Here is a 16,814-nt window from a genome sequence, read left to right on the forward strand (position 1 = left end):
GCCATCTTTATCCCCTCCCCAGCAGGTGGCCGACTCCTGGAAAGGCCTTCACGCTCTATTCCAAGTTGGCTTCCTTTCCCAGCAGGCACCTTGCTTTGCGTGCCCCCTGTTGCCTGAATGAGGCCCCTGACACTCACCTTTGTCCCCCATGTCAGTATTTCGGGGCTCAGCTGAGGTCAGCACCCGTTCCAGGAGGGTGACCTCCCCTCCACCTTGCCCACCGTGAGGTAGCTGTCGCCTTGCAGCCCGCAGCTGGGGACTTGGGTTTTTCTAACTTCTGGGGTTAAGATACCACCCTGGGGGCAGAGTGGGTGGGCAAGTGTGTTCTTTCATACAAGGTCACCTTCTAACAGTTATTTTTTTCTGATCGCCCGGGATTGCTCTCCTCTGTGGACCTACACCACAATACCTCCCAGAAAAGAAAAAAAATACACAAACAAAAAGCTCTCTCCTGAGCGCCACTCAGGCTGCGAGGCAGCAGACACCATCTTCCTGATCTTCCGCAGCCCTCGGATCCTACTGCACATTAATTAGAAATCCAGAGCCCTGGAACAAGGGAAATGACTTTGTGTTTCAATTTAATTTGTTCTCATTTTTTGACAGGGTCAAAGTTCACCTTCCCAGTCTGAATCTGAAAGCAAATTAGAGCCTTGTCATTTTTATATTGATGTGCCCAGGCTGAAGACCTTTGGAAAACATTTTCTTCTGGGAATTGATCTGGTTGATGTTTTCTCGCAATCCCATTTAGCCAAATGCTGGCTGCAGCCTCACAGTGTGCTGATGTGCCCGGGACCGTGCTAGTTGTCAGGAGAGGACACAGAGGGCATAGAGAGGTGGGGTCTGCAGGAGGACTGCCAGGCACAGGACCCACTGGGCCCTCTGGCCGGGGAGACCAGGGCGGGCTTATTGAAGGAGAGCCTGGCACGCTAGGCTTTGGAAGATAAGAGCAGCTTCCTCAGCACCAGCGCTAAGCACTGTGGAGGTACCTCTTGTTTACACCTCACAACTACCTCTGGATTCAGAGCAGAAGAGCACCTTGTTTGATCCCCAGGTACTTGGGAATCAAATCCTGGCTCATCCACTGGGCAACTGTGTGGCCTGGAGCCAGCGGCTTGACCTCTCTGATTATTGCTCTGTGAAATGAGGGGTGACAGGATCCTCCATAGGGTGGTCATGAGAACTAAAGGAACTTACCCACACTGGTGAGTGCAGAGGTGGGGTGGCAGGGAAAGATAAAGGAGACGGATGTGGCAGGCCCCATGGCTGCGTTCACCCCATGAAGTCAGCCCAACTTTGATTGTATTGAACATCTCAGTTATCCCAGACCAAGGCCGCCTTTACCCTGACACACAGCCAGTGGTGGGATTTGAACCCAGGCCTGTCTGATTCAAAGACCTTTGACTTAACCTCACCTTATTGCCAAGAAGGCTAAGAGTAATCGCATGGTCTCCGCCTGAGCACGGGTCCTCTAATTCTCTTACATTCTTTCTGCTCAGACACCCTGAGCTGAGAAACCCTCAGGCTGGGCCCCGGGTCTCCTTGGCCCCCGTGTTTCCCTCAGCCAGTGCTGCAGTCCCTCAGATCCTCACAGTCGGCTTGCAGGTCCATCTGTCTTGCCGATGGTGAGGTCCAGAGGGCAGGGGCTGAGAGCAGAATCTGAACCGAAGTTGAAGAATCACCCCGTGTTCAAATATTTCTCAAATATTTCCCTTTAACAGTAGCAGGTAGGAAATGCAAGTGTGTTAATAAACCATGGTGCTGGCAGTTTTCAAATATTAATGATCTCCAGAATTGAAAATGCAAATAGCTGTCTGGAATTCCTCCACTCGGCATTAAAGAGAAAGGCTTGGAAGGACACCATGGGGACCTCGGAGCCTGGAGGATGGGGGCTGGCCAGAAGATGGAAGGCAAATAGGCGTTTCCACCTTGTCACTGCCGCATTAGCACCATTAGGAAGCAAGCCTGGGTTCTTCCAGGGACGTTAGTCACCAGGATGCTAAGTGAAGGCCTGGCTGGAAGTCGCACTTCCACAGCAACTACTGCGAGCCAAGAAGGGGGTAGGGTGGGACATGAGAGCCAAGAGACGCCAGTCAACCCTAGTCAGCTCAGTCCCCGGCTGGTTGTGATCAGGGCTCCCCGCTTGGCCAAAGTGAGGGCTCAGGCCCCAGGGAAGTTCTCACCCACTGCACTGGCTGCCCTGACTGCGCCCCCCGTCTAGGAGCACCTCCATTTTCTCAGCGTGAGCACCTGTCTATTTCACCCCCATGATTGCCAGAATGAGCTCCTGTCAGCCCCACATCTTCAAGGCAAATCTGCTTCCAGGTTGTGTCATATCTCCTGGTCACTAGATGGGAAGTGACTGAGAGCAGGACCATGGTCTCACGTGCTCCGAGCTCGTACGTGGTCTGAGGCGTGTGAGTGCAAAGGCGGAGATTCTTTGGACAGGTGCCACTGAGTGCTGATGGCTGAGCACTCCTGGTCCTGGGCATAAGCTCTGAGCCCCTCACTATTTGTGTGGACAGACAAGCCAGAGCTGAGGGACAACAGAATAACCTCCAGCTGTTTTCTGGAGTGAGAGAAGGTCCCGCGGCACAGACACCTATTGCTGCCCCTGCCCTATAGTCACCCTGCCGTGTGGTCAGCCGCTGAGCTTCTGGCTGTGCTGAGCAGGCCTGACCACTCAAACGGGCTCAGGTGTCCTCGCCCCAACAGAGACACACAGTGCCTGTCCTTGCCCCATCCGAGCTCCCAAGGCATACCAGCCACACTGCCACCGCCACCCGCTTCCTTTGGATGTGTTCACGGTGTCAGGTGGTCAAGAACTGTGTCCTGGGAGGGCCCCAGTCTCTCTAGGTGGCTTTAATGTTCCTACCTTGGGTCACTGTGTTTATAGACTAACTCAAAAATCAAGCTCTTCTTTCTAGAAATCAGGAGGGATCTCCCTGTCACACAAGGGCCCTGTGACCCGAACCGGACCTTTAGTGTGGTTGTTCCTAGCCCTTCCAGGCTTTGCTGTGACAGGGTGTGTGACGTCTGAGGATAGAGGTTTGAGTGAGGGAGCCAGCAAGCTGGAGGGAAGGGAGCTCAGGATTTGAGTCATAGCCACCAGGGTTCCCCCTTGGCCCAGCTCATCACCTGCTGCGCAGCCTAGGACGGGCCACACCCTGTAACATGCCACAGGATGGGGCACAGAGCACCAGCCCTCCAGGATGGAATGAGGTTATGCACCTAGCACAGCCTAGTGCCCAGCCCAGAGCAGGAGCTCAGCTACTGGGATCCCCCCTCTTTTCCCTTTGCCCTCCCAGGATTCTGGTTCTGTGGCCTGGAGTGCATGTTATTTGGGCCCCTTTTTATTGCTGAAGATAAATATATAAACCTTCTTCCTTCATCCTTTGAAAAATGGCTTTTCTTCTTCTTCTCATGCATGTGACGGGTATTTCCATTATAAATCCAATCTGTTTGCTCTAAGCTTTGTGAGTTCCCTGGGGACACTGCACCTCTATTATCTTAGTACTTCTTGTCCTGTTCCCAGGAAGAGACTGTCTGCAAAAAAAAGATGATGTGCTGGATGTATGCATGTTTTCCTGTGCACTTGCCCTCCCGCTCTTCCATTGTTATGCCCAACGTGGCCACTTCCTGGTCCCCCAAGCCTCCTCAGTCATGCTGTTTTAGAACTGGAGGGGACTGACGGACCACCTAGTCCTGCCCCTTCTCAGTACAATGATGGAACCAGACCTGGGAGTGGAGGGCCTGCTCCCAGGTCACGCTAGGCGGGTGGCTCTCTGGCTCTGGATGGTGACTGCACATTGGTAGAATCTGCTCCTCCCCAGACCATTAAGTCAGAATCTTGTGGGATTAGTCACCAAGGGGTGTTCCGGGCATCAGTGGTTTCAGAAAGCTCCCTAGTGCTGTTAAGGTCGAGAACCAGAAAATAAAATGTTTCTTGCCGATACATTGTCCTCACATAGAGAAAAATGCCGCGACTATCCACAGGCGATTGTTTCTGAGAAGAGGAGGCGGGCACAGAGCAAGGCCCCCAGGTGAGCAGCGCCCTGTGCACCCTGGAAGCACCTGAAAGGGTGCTGCCAATCAGGTACTAATTTTATAAACAGACGCTTACGTTGGTGAACTGCGTGCTAGGCATTGTTCTAAGAGCGTTACCAATATCAACTTATTACTGTGACACAGTCGGCTATGTCCCCATTTTACAGACAAGGTGACTGGAGTGCCCCAAGAGTGGCAGAGTCCCAGTTTTTCACCATTCTGACAAACTGCCTCTCAATCCTCAGCTCACCGTGGAGATCCTGGACAGCACCTTCAGGCCCTGGCCCTGCCTGGATGGCAGCATTTGCCAGAAAGTGGAAGGCGGGGCTAGAAGCTTCTGGAATCAGTGACATTGGAGGTGTCCTTTGTGGCACACCCACAGTTTGAACCATTCTCATCTGAAACATGTTCAGCAACTAACCTAAGCCCCATAGCATCAACCCCGGGCCTGGCCAACTCCACCCTGTGCACCCCTGGCATAGTCCAAGGCAGAGGCACATAAAGAATCCAAGTTTATCCTACGAGTTTCATCCCAGGAACACAGGATACCTCTCTATAGAAACACCCTCTGGAAACGTGGTCTTCTAAATTAAGTTTTTATAATTTATTTTTTCAAGAAAACCTGCATTCGATCCAAGTCATGTAGCCATTAAAACAGCAGGGATATATAACATCCTAACAGGTTATCAGGGGTTTGTTTCTTGAGCTGGCTGCAGAAATATCAATTATGGAAATGGATGCATAAGTTATCAGCTCTCAGTTTGTGCCCCTCGTGTTCTTCTTCTCCCCTCATGCAGATCAGGGCTACCCTAAGGGCCTTGCTGTCCCGGGCACTGCCTGTATGGTGGGGTATTGACAACCTGTCTGGCTGGACACTAGAACTTCTTCCACCCAGAACTCGTCCAATCCAATGTCTAAGAGCCATCCAGAGTGTCAACAGCCTTCCGTGATCTTTGTTGAATTCAAGCCATGAGCCCAGTGGTGATGCTGCAGTTGAGCATTCAGGAAACAGAATGGAGAAGTTATTCTGGAACCAATCACATGTTCCTGAGCTAAGCTATAAAAGTCAGTTCACTGTGAAACCCTGTTTAAGTCACTTTCCTTTGTAGAGTGTTGGCTGTAAAGTGGAAGATATTAATTAGATGGTACTCAGTTCTAATTATCAGCGTTCTGTGATGCTGTGTGCTCTCACGCAGTAACCTTAACTTCTCTGATCCTCATGGTGCTGGAAGCATCCTCATGGAACCAAAAGTAATTGGTGGAGTCAAAGGAAATATTGGCATTAAGCGTAGCTGATTGCTTATTAATCCACGTACAATGGTTCATGTTTAAAACCCATTATTGAGGACTGCTGTGTGCCAGGTGGCTACTTATGCAGAGTTCACATGATGCCGACATGGCCCTTTGTCTCAGCTGCACTGATAACAGCCGCTCTAACGCAACTATTTTGATATGGGGACGTTTTGACACAGCTAAAGAAAACAAAACATTACACCTTCAACATTTCAGAAAGCATTACCAAATAATGTGCCAAGGAGACATTTCAGGCCAGCTCCTTCTGTCCCAGAACGTCCCCATCCCCGATCTCCCCTCTGGCGAGGGGCTCAGGGAGGGAAGGGAGGGAGAAGAGGAGGAGGGTGGGCCGGGGTCAGGGATGGGGATGTGGGAGGCAGGGGCAGTGAGGAATTGGCGGGATGAAGGACAGCAGAGAGCAGCCGTGCAGCGGGTGTGGGGTCTGTTTCACGCAGCACCTGGTAATTTTCAAAAGCAATTTTACATTTAAATGCAGCCATTTTAAAACTCTCACATCAAAACAGCCATGTCAAAATGCCCTTCTCTGTCTCAGACAAAGGAAACGAATGCCAGAAAGAGATGAACAAGACAGGGCTTGTGCCCCCCAAAAGCTCAGAGTCACCAGAGGGGACAGGCGGGACCCACAAGAAGCAAATCACTATTCTAGTGCTGGGCAATTGCTGTAATAGCAGAAGGGGTGGGGACAGCAGGGAGAGAGGGTGGGTGGGCTTCCTGGGGAGTGGGAGTGCAGGAGCTCCGGAAATACATGTTGAATGACTAATAATAGCAAATGTTAATTGAGGGGTTGACATGTGACAAGCATTGCTATTTGTGGCATATTTTAGCTCATTTAGTCCTACACAATACCCAGTAAGATGAATATTATGATTATTCCATTTTACCAATGGGAAGACTGAGGCTCCTACAGGCTGAGTGACTTACCCAAGACGAAACAGTTATTAAGTGACAGTGCCTCTTTTGGACAGAGGCACAGCCACATCTAAGGTCATGCTCTCTCCACCAGCCCCTGCCCCCAGACCCCCGCAGACACCGTGGCAACCATGGCCTCTGTAAGGGAGCCCAGCCCCTGGCGAGGGGAAGGAGCATGGCTGTCAGGTTCATCGCTGGGCTCCTCTCTCACCACTCACCGATGACCTTGGACAGCATCCTGACCCCAGCCGCCTCTTGGTTCTTACTCTTCGGTCCTCCTCTTCCCAGCACACATCACTTAGTAACCCTTGGCCGGGCTCCCCGGGCTCTGTCAATATGCAGTCAGCACATGCATACAGCAGGCACTGTTTTAGATCTGAGTCCTTAGTAGTTAAAAGACAAAGTTTTTGCTGCCATCTGGTCACCAGGGCTAGTGTTCTTAGGGGGTCACCTCTGAGGACCCAGGGGTCCTCTGGACAGAGGACAGAGCTGCTGGCCAGGTGTGAGGAGCAGGTGAGCAAAGAGCTAGAGGTGAGACCCCGGAGGTGGGCAGGTGGGCAGCAGGCTGGAGAGAGGCCTGAGGTAGCTCCCGGCCTCTAGGGAAGCCACCGCAAGACTGGTACAGGCTGCCTGAGGGTGGACTCAGAGGCTCAGACTGCTGGTACACTGTGGCAGGGGTTGAGCAGGGACAGGGGCAACAGAAATATGTCCCCAGTGAGCACCAAAGCTATGAAGTCGTCAATACGTGGAGGCTGGTTATTATCTTTGCTCCGGCCTCCCTCGTTCCTGACCCCTGCCCTCCCTGGCTGCTGCCTTCCATCTGTAGTCCGTGTAGCCACCTCTCGGGTGAGGCGTGGGTTGCTTCGTTTTCTCAGAGCCTGGAACAATTCAGCTTCCCTGACTCCTCTGAAGATGTTGTGTTGAGAGAGAAAAAATTACAGTCTTTAATAGAAATACTTTTCCTTCATTAAATGAAATCTCCAAAGCCCAGTAGCATTTTCGGTGCTTATATAAAGATGCCAGTGGGGATTTGAGATTGAAAGTAGTATTTTTATACAAGTCAATGAAGATCTCAATAGGAAAGAAAGAATACTCTTCAAATCTAAATTCCTCCAGCATTGGGCAAGGCAGATCTTCAGCGGAGGTCATGATCATATTACTCCCAGCCCTACCAGGAACTTTTCCTGAAGCACTTGGAATGCTCATGTAGCGGCTTGGGGAAGTTGTATCTTTAGAGTCTTTTCAAACCTTTAACCTTGGATTTCTGTCTGCACCTCCACTCTGATGACTTTGCATCAAAAATCAGGTATTTGTAGAATTTGGGGTCAGAAGCAGATGTAAGCACGTGCCTACACTCAGGTCTACACAGAGTAACATCCCTTTCATTTGGTGTAGCTGGGAAATTAACTTTTCTCCTTGCAGGTGTCAGAAGAAAGACTGATCTCCAAAGATAGAAGGACCAGGTTCCCACACCTTGCTGCCTGCACGGCCCTGGGCCATGTGCTTGGCCTCACTGTACCATTCTCACAGGGCGCAGTGAGACTGGGTTATAGGGTGTGTCGAGTGCCTGACCTACCACACTGTTCAAAGTCTGCTCCTCTTCAGCCACCACTCACCTGACTGTTCTATTCCAACCCATTAGGATCATCAGTTTCTTAGCAAGTGCTCTGGTGGGTTATGACACACAAGCTCCCCACCCTCAAATAGAATGACTTATCTTGCGCAGTGAATCTGCAATCTGCCCCCCTGATGTCTGGGTCTTCAGCTCTCCTGACTCCAACGGCTTCTTTGACAGATGGAAAAGCAGATGACTGAAGGGTAGGAAAGGGGTCTGCTGTTGCTGTGCAGCAAGTTAAAAACAGATCTCTTCTATAAACACCCCCATGCTGACAGGTCCTGGGGAGTGAGAGGAAGCTGTAAGGCATAGAATTGGTGAGACCCTCAGATGGCAAAGAAACCGCTGGAGAGAATTAATTTATGTTTTTGACAACAGATTGCTTTGGCCCTTCCGTGGACATCAGGCTTTAGAGTCTGGTGAATCTGGCCCTTCCCACCCATGCACAAGACGGACTTTCACCTCTTCTGCAGATTCTAGATTTACACCGCTGGCTTCTGTGCCTAGCAGCTAGCAGATGCTCAATAAATGGCATCTAGTAAAAGAAGGATTAGTTTCCTGCTCTGCCTCAGAGAATCCAGCTCAGCCTCATCCTCCCACTGTGCCCGGTAAACAGGAGAAAGCTCTTATTGCCTCTAACAGGCAGGCTGAACTCTCGCCTTTCACTGTGGAAAAATCCATTACGGAGAAGTCATTTGTCAAAGCCAACTGTTTAGCTGCTTTAATTTACATATTTATCAAGTTTGATTAGAAAGTATTGTCTTCGACTTTCATCTCAGCTTTCACCTCTCCTGGCCCTCTTTTCCTGGGGAAACTGTTTTTGTTGTCCTTGTTGTAAAAGGTCACCACGGAATTCAGTTTGCATTTGCTAATAAGCCTGCAGCTGAACCCCTGGAGGAATTCCTGGAGTCTGGGAGTGGTAACTCCAGAGGCAGGGTGCAGCTGGGAAAAATCTGGGCACTCGGTGCTAGATGATACGCTCACCCAACCAAAGGGCAGCAGAGACCCATGACTCCACAAGTCCTTATTGAGCACCTTCTGTGTGCCAGGCACTAGAAATGCAAATTGTGACGAAGATAGGTGAAGTGTGGCTGTCCTGTCACTTAGAGTCTGGTGACCCCAAGCATCTGTAGATTCAGGTGGTCAGACGAAGACAGCTCCATCCGTAAGGCACCAGTTTTGAACACTCATAAGGTTGGGTTATCTTATTTAATTCTTACAAGATCCCTGTGGGATGGACCTGCTATTGTCCTCATTTGGCAGATGACACTGTGAAAGCTCCCAGGCACAAGGTCCTATAAGTAGATGCAGGACCTAGATTGAAGGCTTGACCCTTCTCCTCTACTAGTCTTTGAGTATCTGGATGGTAGGGGCAGTCTGATTCCTCACCATGTTCTCAGGGACCAGCTCAAAGTTTGGTACGTGGTCAGTGCTAGAAAATGTGTGCTGAATTTATCAAAAAGAAAGAAAGTCCATCGCCCTCAGCCTTCTTGTCTCTGGGGCCTCAGATCTGCCCTACTCTCCTCAGCTGCCTAAGCTAATGGCTGTCGGAGTGTCTGCTGTGTGCATGGCCCGGATCCCCCTTCAGGACCAGGTCGGGTTCCCAGGAGACTTGGTGACTGACAGCTCACAGCCAAGTGTCTCCTGGGGAAGAGCACTCAACCTTGACCTGCCACGTCCAGTTTCCTTTAATGCAGGTCACAGAGCCAGCTCCCTGGCCTCCTGAGATGACTAGGAAGGGCCCTCCAGCCCAGAGTGCCTCAGGGGATTGATTGCAGTCACTGCTGAGTTCATCCTGATGGTGCCCAACTTTCAAGCCTCACAAGAATTCCCAAGGTCAGTCCTGGAAGGCTTCTGCTTGGGAATCTCCAAGTCTCCAAGTTCCTTTCCCAGGGCGCTGGTTTCAGCAGGTGTTCTGAGCAAGTGACTCTGGGTGATAAGACCCACGGTGGAAGGGAGAGCCTCTCACCATCAGCCTGCCTACCCGTGGCCAAGTCTGGAGTGCCAGCCCTGTGTCCGCAGGGGGCAGCCTGCCTGAAGAGGGAGGCTCAGAGCTGCTCCTGTGACTGTCAAGGTGGGGTCTCCTCAGCTGACCCAAGCCACCTGGATCTGAGGCCTGCACCTATTTGGCTTCCTTTGCTTCTCTGACAGACATTCTCTGGGCACGTTCCAGGTGACAGCTTGAGTGGACATTGCCCCCTGCACACAGTGCCACGAACAGAGGCCATACAGATTTGGAGTCATGCATCCTGTACTCCAGATCTGCCTGACTACTCTTTAGCTGGGTGGTCTGGGGCAAGACACTTGATCTCTCTGGTCCTCTTCCCTTAACTGCACAGGGAGTATGTTCTTCTCAGTCACCTTACAGGCATACTAGTTCTGATGGGCTCTGGGAGTCTCATGCAAGTCAGAGACCTGCTTTTAAGTCAAACTGTAGTTTAAAAATGTCCTCAGGCCTTGCGAAACATTAATTTGTGAAGACATATGAAGTGCACCAGAAAAACGCCTATCCGCAAAGCCCGAAATTCCCAAACCAATTCTTTATTTCTAGCCAGGAGCAGGCTCCTTTCAGGGATCATTCCTGTCTTCTTCTTCCAACTCACAGAGAGTAGAACACTCCATCCCTAGCTGTGTGGCATTAAAGAAGTGACGATGTAGGGATGGAATTCTAGGCCCTGGGAGATCTGAACCTAGCAGGAATGGAGTGGGAGGGCCTCAAAGTCGAGAACTGAAAATAAACTTTGCCAGCACCACTGTTTTCTCCACATGGCCCGGAGGTTCAGCAGAGCAGATGCTGAGCCCTGGACACGGCAGACACAAGCCGAGGTTCCGGCCCTGCCTGAGCAAGGTAGCAAATGATTTATTACCCGACGAGGGGTCCAGCCATGAGTTCAGGGGAGGTAAGGACCTGTGGCCTGGGAGGACCTGGTATCTGGAGAGGTTTTTGGAGCTGAACTGGGGCAAAGACAGCAGACCAGGGGCGTTGAAGCTTTGCTGGGAAGGTAGTGACGAGGCCAGTCTGAATGACAGAGTGCTCTTGTTGGAGAGTGGTTCTCAGCCAGGAGCTATTTTGACTCCCAAGAGACATGGCATTTAGTGACGTCTGAAGACATCTTCGATTGTCATAACTGGGTGGCGAGGGTTATTAACATCTGTGTGAAGAGCCCAGGGGTGCTCAGTGCCCCCCACAACAGTTATCCAGACATCTGTAGTGCTAGCACTGAGGACGCTTATTCCTGGGGCTTGTCACTCAGTAAACAATGCCTGATGTTCCAGGTGAAGCCACATGGCAGGGACACAGACTGTCTCTTAAGGTTTATCTTGTGAGCTAAAGATTATTATTCTCCATTAACAAGTGAGAAACTCAGGCCAGGAGTGGGTGAGTAACTTGCCTAAGGACTCACGACCCAGGGAAGTCAGCAGGCTTTCCATGTTGATCCTCTCAGGGGACAGAGTCCTTCCCCGCCCAGCTCTTCCCACTTACTGGATTCCCCTCTAATCAGTGTCACCACGCTAGCCCTGAGTGCCTTCGATTGCATCAAGTCCCATATCTGTCCAAACATGTCCACTGAGCCTCCAAGAAGGATCTGCTGATTCCCCCAGACCTACAGGAAGCTCTGCACCACCTCACCGGGTTCTTACTATGATTCACAGCCCTGCCCCGTTCCTTCTAAACTGCCAGTGTCAACAGCACAAAGACACCCTCATATTACCTTCAGCATGACATGTTTTGTGCTGATGAAATCACATAAAGCACCATATTAGCACCCAGTTGCCCAAGGACAGGTCCCTGGGGAGTGTTAGTTTCCCCCTTTCTTTCTCAGAGGAGACACATCCCACCAAGTTGCAAAGGCTGAGTAGGAGTGAGGCAGACAGACGAGACGGAGGCAGGGAGGAAAACACGTGCCCTGTGTGGAGGTGTGTGAGGATGTGTCGTGTCTGGGCGAATGCCAGGAGGTAGCTGAGGTTGGGGTCTGTGGAAGAGGCTGGCTGGAGAGAAGTGTGGCCACCAGCTGCCAGGGACAGGATCCAGGCTAAGGAGGCTGGAGTCACTCTGCCAACAATAGAGCTGCTGAAGACTTTTAAGAAGCTAAGGGGGAAGTGGTATGCTCCCATTTGCATTTTAGAAGGACCACTTCCGGGTCCAGGTGGAGGAAGGACTGGCAAGGGAGAACTGGCTCAGGGAAACCAGTGGTGGACTCTTCTAGTCCTGAGTAGGCCTGCAGACAGACAGCAGCTCACTGTGCTTTACTGCTACCAGGATTTCTTTTTTCTCCCGCTTATAATCAATGTGAACCTTTTTGGGGTGCCTGCAGAGTTGGAGAAAAGTCTGCAACTGGTCTGGCTTAAAATCAATAGGAACGGGTGGGGGTATAGATCAGTGGTAGAGCACTCATCTAGCACACACGGGCCGCATGTTAAATCTCCAGTGCTGAAAAAAGCCAGTAGAAGGGCATTTTCTTGAGCTTAAGATGCCTCCAAGGATCATGAAGTCAAGAAAATGAAAAAGGCTTAGATGTAAAAAAAACAAAAATCCTTCTCCCATTCCTCTTCCAACTCACGACCTCCTTCTTCCTTCACACTAACATCTCACACCAAGTTATGTCAGGAGAGATGGAGAATCAACACTGCAGTGAACCTCTGGGAGATTTTTATCCTCAGAGGGCCCAGCTAGTGATCTTTGGGGACCCTTGACATCTGGTTGCTGCACCAGCCACTAATCCACTGATAACTGACCAAATGGAGGGGGAGCTTTCTCTCCATCAGGGCACCAAGATTATGACTTTGGTCCTCATTCATGTACAGCGTCAATAGATAAGATGCAAAATTATGTAGGTTCTACATATTAACTAGGGGTTCTACATGTCTCCAGGGAGGTATGTATAAGTTATCTATTGCTGCTTCAAAGATTGCTCTAGAATTTAGCATCCTAAAACAAACAAACAAAAAACATTTATCATCTCTCAGTTTCTTGGGTCAGGAATGTGACAGCACATAGCTTGTGGTTCTGGCTGAGAGTTTCACCTGAAGTTGCAGTTAGTTCTCAGCCAGGGTTACAGTCATCTGGAACTGGAGGATCGTCTTCCAGAGTCACTCATGTAGCTTTTGAAAATCTCAGTTTCTCTTGGCTGTTTCTGGATAATTCAGTTCTTCACCATGTGGGACGCTCCATAGGCTGCCTGAGTGTCTTCATGACATGGCAGTTGGCCTCCCCAAAAGTGAGGGATTCAAAAGAGTGAGTATGCCCAAGACTGCAGTCTTTTTGTAGCCCAATCTCAGACCTACCATGTCATCACTTTCATAGTATCCTATTTGTTAGAAGCAAGTTTCTAAGCCCAGCCCACGCTGAAGGAGAGGGAACTTTATCTCTGTCTCTTGAAAGGAGATTAACAAAGGATTGGTGAACTTAATGTTAAAACCACCATAGGGACCCTATTTAACCTCCAAGAAATAATACAATAAGTAGTTAAGAGCATAAATTTGAGAATCGTAAAAACCTAGGTTTAATCCTGCTTCCACATTTGCTATTATGCAAGTTTAGGCAAGTTCAATGTTTCTGGATCTCAACTTCCAAACCTATAAAAGAGGGCTAAAATCGGTATAGAGATGGTAAACTGTTTCACTGGGATTACTGTGGGATAAGATCATGCACTTAAAATGCCTAGCAGAGAACAAGTATTCAATAAATATTACTTAATTCCTATCACAATGGAGTAATATTACTTTCCTCCTTCACACAAGATTATGAAGTAGTGTTGAGGTTGAAAATAGTTTCTGCCTGGGTTGGTATTATGACTCTGTCACACATCAGCTAGAAGAATAAGGACAAGTTACTCAATTTCTCCTAGTCTTGATTTTCTTTCTTTTTAAAAAAATGTTTATTTTTTAGTTGTAGTTGGACACAATACCTCTATTTTATTTATTTATTTTTATGTGGCGCTGAGGATAGAATCCAGGCCCTCGCATCTACCGCTGAGCCACAACCCCAGCCCTCCTGGACTTGATTTTCTATAAAATGAATATAATAATCCCTAGTCCCTGACCACCTAACAGGTATTCAATAAATATTTTCTGAATAAGGAAATAGTGGATGATAGAGGAATATAACAACAAAGGGGTGCCTGCAAGTGTGTGTGTGTGAGTGTGTGTGTGGATGCACACATGCATTCACATACGTGGGTTAGAGGTGCTAGTGCAGCACAGTTAAACTTCAAACACCTTCAGCTCAACTGGACAGCTGGGCATGGCTGCCCCAGTTCCACCTGAGTGTGTCCTTGTACTCCTAAACGTGTCAACCTCCATGAGCTCTTGGGTTTTACAAACATCCCTATGGGTTGTCCTTGGTTGAGTTGTTTGCTTTTTGTTCTACCCTAGCTTTGTTCAAGTGCACTTCCTTCTTTATCCCTGTGCCTCCACCAAGAATATGTTTAATTGGTTTTGCATGCAGCCTGGGGATTTGGTGACAGGAGAGGGTGGGGGTGGTCCCATGTCATACCACCCTGCTACATTACCTTAAATTGATTTTGCAAATGAAAGCTAAAAGCTAAGCAAAGGCGACCCATCCATTTTACCTAAAGATGATTATAATGCTCTTTTATGGCCTCCTAAATGACAAAGCAATTTGTTACCTGCCTGCATCAACATTTGCTTATATTAGCACCCGAGATGCTTGATTTTTATTAGCCCCACGTTATCATTTTATGAAGACACAGGGGCTCAGTAAAATTAGTGTGCAAATATAATGCCCATTTTGCATTTCCCTGTGGTCAGCAGAAATGCTGAATGCAATTGAGTTGATACTGGGTCAAGGGAGACATCCATAAAGTTAGCCTTCACCGAGGGCCTCAGCAGTGCCATTTATCATTTCTGGACTGCTGGGATAGATGGGGTCGGTGTTAGGTACTATTTTTTAAAGGGCTTGGTGGTGGGGGGGGTTATTATTTTTTTTAAGTTAAAAAGCAATATAAATGCTAAGACAGTAGCTCTATTTCCATCAGCAATAAGGAATGAAACCAAACTCTCCTGTGTACATTGTAGATGGAAATACAGAGGATGTGCAATCTTAGAATGTTGTTAGTAGATCAAGAAGGAGACAGATGGGAGAGCAATAGGGATGCTGGATGGGAGTCAGGGATTGACTGCTGGCTGTGTGACCTTGGGCATGTCCCTTTCTTCTCTGAGCCTCGGTGTCCTTACCTGTAAATGGGTTCACCCCATAAGAGAATGCAGATGATCAAATGAGATAGTAAGTATCTAAACTTTATACACCATGATCTATGCAATGCATTTTAATTTATTAATTCAACAATCAGGTTCCAGCACCTACTGGAATAGTCCTGGGAAAGGCATTAAGAAGTGACAGTCTCTCCCTTCTGGAGCTTATTCAGTCCTAGAAATTTCAGGTGTTCAATTCCTCTTTTCTTCAGAGTGGGTAACCCCTGTCTCCCTCTTGGTTCCTTAATGTGCCTAGCAAAGAGATCAGCACAGGATGAATTCTCATGCATTTTGTTTCCATTATATTTCTTTCTGTCTTTCAGGGGAGGCAGTGACCCCCAAGCCCCTACTGGTCACCTCAATGGACCAAACAAGTTGTAGGCCTTTAGAGCAATGTTTAATGGAGCTAATACTTTTTACTTTAGTCTCTGACATTTGTGCTTCTGTTGGGATGATGAAGCATATTAAAAATGATATATCACCAGCATTTTAAAAAGAGAAAGCCTCTTCATTATTTCTATACCCCTCTCTCTAGATCATCCTCTAACATGGATGGGGCCTTTAATCCAGTTTCACTCAATGTTCCTTCCTAAATCTCCTTCAGGTCACTGTTCTGCTCTGTGCCGGCCAGTCTTTCTTCTGCTCGTGCTGAGTACCCTACCCTTGCTCCTTCTTTTCCAGGCATGTCACTCTTGTCTGTTGTTTTTATGTAATAACATATTTGCACAATAGCTAAACATCATTATATAGGGAGAACTTGATAGTGGCAGAAAGAGTTTGGGTTTTGAATTAGGACTATATTTTCCCACTTTTCTACATGTCTAATATATTTTTTTAGATGCTGGATGTTGCAAATTATATACATTGTTGAGTGTCTGGATTTTGTTTTCTTCCTTTAAAGAGAGTTAGGCTTTGGAGAGCAAGCTGTTAAGTTTCTTTTGTTCTGTTCTATTTTTTCAGACTTCTTTTAATACTTTATTAGAATGTGTCTAGATAATATTCTCATCCTACCAGAATGATCGACAAGCATTTATGTTGTTGGTGGGAATTCAAATAATTCCTAGTTCTGTGTGATCCTGGAAAACTGGGCGGTTCACAGCTTCCTGGCCATTTTTTTCATCACTTTTAACAAAGCACCCAAGATAAAGAACCCTTAAGAAAGAAAGGTTTATTGTGGTTCATGGTATCACAGGGTTCAGTCCATGACACTTTGGGGCCTGTGGCAGCTCAGCATGTCATGATGGGAGCCTGCTAGGAGGCAAAGGCAGAAAGGAAGAGGTTAGAGTCTCATTCTCTCAATGAACTGATTTTCTTCTACTAGGCCCTATCTCCTAAAGTTTCACCACCTCCCAACAGCGTCACGGCTGGGACCAAGCCTTCAACACATGGGCCTTTGGGGAACATTCAAAATCTAAACTAGAGAATGAAGATTTGCCCTATGTGTGCACTTCATAGGATCTCACAAAGACCCAAGAAGACTCCTTCATAGATATCCCGACCTTTTTCCTATGGTGCTCCTCCTCTCTGGAGTTCAGTTTCCCCACAGTTGCCACCTGCTGAACTTGACCCTTAGTGACACTTCCCTGCTCTGCTCAGGACACCACTCCCAACTCCTTGGTCTGCGATGGACCATCAGGCAGAATGCCAGGGCTATCATGCCTCATTTGTTTCCCTTCTCTCAAGGTTTATCTCACATTGACTCTTGTCCAATATTTAA

The 16,814-nt window shown here is 48.5% G+C and overlaps 1 protein-coding gene across 1 annotated transcript in view; it reads left to right on the forward strand.

The window, feature by feature from the left end:
- The window catches only part of Agbl4 (AGBL carboxypeptidase 4), a 1,194,123-nt gene that overhangs the window by 1,054,235 nt on the left and 123,074 nt on the right, over positions 1-16,814 (forward strand). The window lies entirely within an intron of this gene.

The sequence above is a fragment of the Callospermophilus lateralis genome, chromosome 7 (assembly GCF_048772815.1).
Source record: "Callospermophilus lateralis isolate mCalLat2 chromosome 7, mCalLat2.hap1, whole genome shotgun sequence".
NCBI lineage: Eukaryota > Metazoa > Chordata > Mammalia > Rodentia > Sciuridae > Callospermophilus > Callospermophilus lateralis.